The following is a 6000-nucleotide window of genomic DNA, read 5'->3' on the forward strand; positions in this document are numbered from 1 at the left end:
TCGCCAATGGCAGTCAGCAGGGTTAAAGAACATCAGTTATTCGACCTGTTAGTCAAGTGATTTTTTTTTTTATACTTTTTCACTTTTTTGTTTTTTTAGAAAATGTTGTTTTTGCTGTATTTAGGCCCTTTTACAACGAAATTTGTTTTACATGCATACGAATAAAAATTGCGGGATTTATCCGGCGCAATCAAAGGTTTGAACCTAGTGTTCAATTTAGACTTGTTTATATTTTTCGTTTGGGCTTGTATCATACTTTCCCTCCGGTTTACTGGTATATAATCCGTTCATCCTATATTGACTCTTAAATTTAAAGAGTCTATCTTAAATTGAGGGTAATTTATATGGCCTTCCAAATACCGTCTCGATCCCTAACATCACTGAAGAGACATATATTGTCGAAATCTAGATCTGGTGTACAAAAGAATTATTTACTCCTTGTGTTTGTGGCATAACATCTTGGCCACAAGTTCATTGTTTCAGTTTAGTTTTAGTTTTATATTAAGATTTCATTTTGGTACATCTCGTGATCAATTTTATTTGGCAATCGCCAATGGCAGTCAGCAGGGTTAAAGAACATCAGTTGTTTGTGCTGTATCTAGATCATTTTACAACGACATTTGTTTTACATGCACACGTATACAAATTGCGGTTTTTATCCAGCGAAATCATAGGTTTGAACGTAGTTTTCAATTTAGACTTGTATATATATTTATTCTGTAAAATACAAAATTTATATTAAGATCCATTTTGTTCCATCTTGTGATCAATTTTATTTGGCAATCGCAAATAACAGTCAGCAGGGTAAAAGGACATCAGTTGTTCGACCTGTTAGTCAAATGTGATTTGTTTAAATATACTTTTTAACTCTTTTTGTCTTTTGGAAAATGTTGTTTGCGCTGTATTTAGACCCTTCTGTAACGAAATTAGTTTTACATGCACACGTATAAAAATTGCGGGTTTTATCCGACGCAATCATAGGTTTGAACGTAGTTTTCAATTTAGACTTGTATATATACGTATAAAATGAATATATAAAATGACTGAATAAATAGTCAACGATTAATCTTACAGGGCGATGGATCATGTAATATGATTCAGTACACTACAAACTATAATATTTTTAAACAAGTCAAAAAGGGTACAACATAGCCATTATATAATATAAAATGAACAAATACTAGATATTTCGGAAAACAGATAACCTTCTTCGGTAATAATACGATGTCAAATGAATCAATGTATTCAAATTGAGACATTATCAAAATCTTGAAAATTTATACAATTTAAGCGAACTTCACAGACGCTGGTACAATTTAAAATTTTCAAACACGGCGCAAAGACTACAAAGATATGCCAAAATAAAAATAGTTATTTGCGCTGTGAACTGACAATGCTATTCGTTTGGGAGGCTGAAATATGTAGTTTCTGTTGGAATTGCCCTACCGTTGTTAAATTTGAAATATTATACCAACTTGGATCGGTTAGGGCATTTTTTTTGGGGGGAGGGACTGCTATCCATGCAGTTGTTGTAACATCTCAACTGTCACCGCCTGTGGAAATTTAGAGTTGTGTCAGTTCACATGCTACTTCTAGATTCGACTATTTTTCTATGTTATGCACAACTGTAAAATAACATCGATAGTGAACAGGACTCTCTTCCTGTAGATGTTCTTAATTACATGTCAATTGCATAGTCAATTTCTGCTGTACAAGTAATATGTCGGAAATAATATTTCATTTACGTTTTCGCATTTAGCCCATGACCATGCATAAGCCTCGACTGAATTCATCAGTATTTTGAAGTTGTATTTCAAATAGATGGATTTAAATTCACGTTATTTCGAACCTTTAGTTAACACATTTCGTAGTGGACAGACCTATACTGACCGTTCGAGGGCTGGTAAGCCAGTCAAGGTCGTTAAACACTTCCGTGTTTGTAGGAAAGTGTTTTTGACAAGGTTAGGGTCAACAGTAACAACTTGGCCAGCCGGATTATATTTTTCTTTGGAACTAGCTCAGATGCAAACAGGAGGTTTAGACTTGAAGTCAATAGTGAGATCCTGCAAAACGTGTTTGTAATTGAAAATTTTAGTTGCAATTGGTTTGGTATAGGTATAATAAATTATTGGTACAAACCGATCTGCAAAATAAGGAGGTATTTCGATTGAACTTATTAATGATCAAGGATATAATGATGCACAAGTTGACGCCATCGAAACCTTTATTGGCAAAGGAAAGTTTAAGAAAATATACTGTCTTTTTCCTTTTTTCCAATGCAAACTGGTTTGAAAAGTCGGTGACTAGCAATATCCAACATGAAAATTGTATTGGTTTGAATGAGGGTTTATCACAGTGGTTTCCTCTTATGCATATATTGCATCATAATTTTATCATAACTTTTAAGGCGTCGCCGGTCTGTTATAATGAATCCCACTTTTTGGTTTTATTGCTTTGCTGTCTCGTTATTATTTATCATCGTCGCTTTATCTCCGTTTAACATAAAAAGACATCTTAAAGTGAAACCAAGGGTGAACAAAAGACATATATTAATATCGATACCAATATATGACCTTTTTAACTTTTTGGAGGGATCGAGCGGTTAAATCTAAGTTTAATTCTGTTATCAATGATAAGTGTATTTACAACCACTGGGTCCATACCACTGCTTGTGGAGTTTTAATTCCCCAAGGGTATCACCAGCCCAGTAGTCAGCACTTCTGTGTGGACATGAATTATCATCGATATGGTCATATTTATAAATTAACTGTTAACAAAACCTTTCTACCTCAGGAATATATTACATTAGCTGTATTTGGCAATACTTTTAGAAACTTTGATCCTCAATGCTCTTCAAATTTAATCTTGGCATCTCTGATGAGTTTATATACCATATTTTAATTTCGTAAGCGACCTAAGACATTTTATGATAATTGTGTATGTTTATTCGACTTTGTATGTGTGTGTGTTTTCTAGATTTAATGGTGTATATGCCTATGTAGAACATATATGGTTCTGGATAGGAACAAGCACATTGAGATATAGATATAAGTTTCACAAATAGATAGTTTACGTATTGAAGCTATTTTAAATGACTAAGTATTATACTGTGGATACTATGTCTTTTGTGTGATGTAGTAGTGTAGGAAGACTCATTTCATACTTTATTGTATGAATGAATATGATGTAACCTTCTCATTTGATATGCTATAATATTTGCGAAGAAAGGAACCATTTATGATTCCTGTCACAGTTGCCTGAATATTTCTTGTACTGTTTCAGCAGATTGATGTCTCTATATATATAACTTCTTTATAATTAGTCATAAACATTTAATGCTTAAGAAATTATATGCGTGTCTACCCTCCGGGCTCATGTTTTCTTTTACAAGAATCAACGCTATCTATTGTTTCTATATTACTAAATATACTATTAATTTCTCATAATCAACTTTTTATCAAGACAGAAAGCATTCACGCTGTTATTGTTTCACTACGTGATCCTACGTTACTGCTTTTTCTCTTGTGCAAATATTGCATCATAATTTTATCATTACTTTTGAGGCGTCACCGGTGTGTTAGAATGCATCAAACGTTTTTGATTTATTGCTTTGTTGTAACGTTATTATTCATCCTGAACTTTGAATCACCTTCAAAAAGTAACCAAACATGGCAGATGAAATAGAGAAACGATATGACACAAAATAAGTATGTGAACATCAAAACAAAAATACAAAGAAACAAAAGAAGGCAACTTGTATTGCTGTTCAAAAGTCTCAAAGTCGCAGTGGGACCTTCAACATAAAACCAAAAAGACTGAAACCTCACTGCAGGTTTAATAAGACGACCCAAGCCCACGTTTGATTGGAATTGTTTGCAAACTGACGATCACGCTACAACTGTAAATTGCAGAAGAAAGCCATGGAGTAATACCTAGAACTTTAATACCTAAAGTAGTTTTGAGCAACGAGAGATGAAATACCATCAAACTTTCTGAAACGCGTTTTATCTGGAGGTATCGTGTATATACATGTAAACTAATGCAATTATTGATTGCTGCTTGCTTGCTTACTGTCTTGAAAATTATTTCCTGATATTCAGCATGACAACAAGTTGAAAATGATTTGAACAATCTGGAGATTCGGCAATGTGGGACGACTGGGTTTAGGTATCCGAGATAGCGCCCGAGATTTTGCATTGAAATTGACCACCAATTACCTTGCTAAAAGTTATTTTAAGGATTGTATAACATGGATAGCAATAGACATTCGTTCAACACAAGCACAACTAAACAGACGCGCAATTTTGTAAAGGAATATATTGCCGAAATGGGAAAGGGTTGTTGTCTGCATAGTTACGCTTATAAAGAAGAAGAAGTGATAAGATTGTCAATAAGACAACCGTCCATCAGCTGAGACCAAATAACATAGAAGTTCATATTATGAAGATATAATCTTTCAATCAGTGGAGTTGAGGTCTGAACTAGAATGTAAAAAACTGCTAGCAATACTTTGTTAATGTATGTTTTATTGTCCTTTTCCTAGGTTTTACTGTGTAAGATGTTTAACCCCACCCTTCTTTGCGCATGTCTTAGTTAAGGAGCCTCAAGCATTTGTTAATCTTGTGTTTTTTTAGTTTTAGTAGATTTATATGTTTTGGAGTTAAGTATGATAGATATAGGAAGATGTGGTGTGAGTGCCAATGAGACAACTCTCCATCCAAATAACAATTTAAAAAGTAAACCATTATAGGTTAAAGTACGGCCTTCAACACGGAGCCTTGGCTCACACCGAACAACAAGCTATAAAGGGCCCCAAAATTACTAGTGTAAACCCATTCAAACGGGAAAACCAACGGTCTAATCTATATAAACAAAACGAGAAACGAGAAACACGTATATATTACATAAACAAACGACAACTACTGTACATCAGATTCCTGACTTAGGACAGGTGCAAACATTTGCAGCGGGATTAAACGTTTTAATGGATCCAAACCTTCTCCCTTTTTCTGAAACAGTAGCATAACATCACAACATTGAAAAACATACGATTAAATATCAATTGGCAGACTTAACTCAATCAAAAAACGTATGATTACACAATGAACGAATAAATTTGATCTGCGATATCTGAATACAAATGCACAGTTAATTAAATATTAGAGACAAACATTCATGACCAAAAAGCTAACAAACAAATTCAAACACACTGAGAAATATTTAACCAATCAATGTTCACTTTAGAAAAAAAACGTTTTTTTATAATCTTGAAGTTTATACAAATGTTGTAAGAATAAGTGAAAAATTGAAGATATTACAAAATAATAAAATCTGGTGTACAGACAAGATCCATATATTTAAAAGAATAACAAAAATAACAAAAAGCATTATAAACAGGTGTCAATTTTCACTGAACTAGTACACATTTTTGTTACGGAGTCAGCTGAAGCCACCGTCCTGGTGCTGGATTTTATGGCTGTGTTAAAGACCCATTGGTGACCATCGCCTGTTATTATTATCTTTGTTTGGGTTGTCTCTTTGGCACACTCCCCATTTCCATTCTTAATTCTATCTTAACAAAAATAGGTTACTTTATGGTATTATGCAACGAGCAAATTCCATACCTCATAGTCAGCCCCGAAATGACAAATGTAAAACAATTCAAACGAGAAAACTACCAGCCTGATTTATGAACAAAACATTATAGCTCTCTTTTCATATTATGTAAACAAGAATGATGAGTAATACATTCCCTTTAACGTCGTTAATGGTACTTCTTTACGATGATAAAGTAATATTAAAAGTGCTATATTTATCAAGAAAATTTGCTTAAAATAGATGGCTTCCTTTGTGATTATTATCGTTAACTTTGCATTTTTTGTTTGTTTTCTGTATTGTTTATTTTTTTAGATTGGCTTTCGAACTTTCTCTATATTGTTGATTGAATCATGCATCAAACATATATGACGGAAATGTTTTTTAGGGTTTAGTTTCGTTTGT

The sequence above is a fragment of the Mytilus trossulus genome, chromosome 4 (genome assembly GCF_036588685.1).
Source record: "Mytilus trossulus isolate FHL-02 chromosome 4, PNRI_Mtr1.1.1.hap1, whole genome shotgun sequence".
NCBI classification, from domain to species: Eukaryota; Metazoa; Mollusca; class Bivalvia; order Mytilida; family Mytilidae; genus Mytilus; species Mytilus trossulus.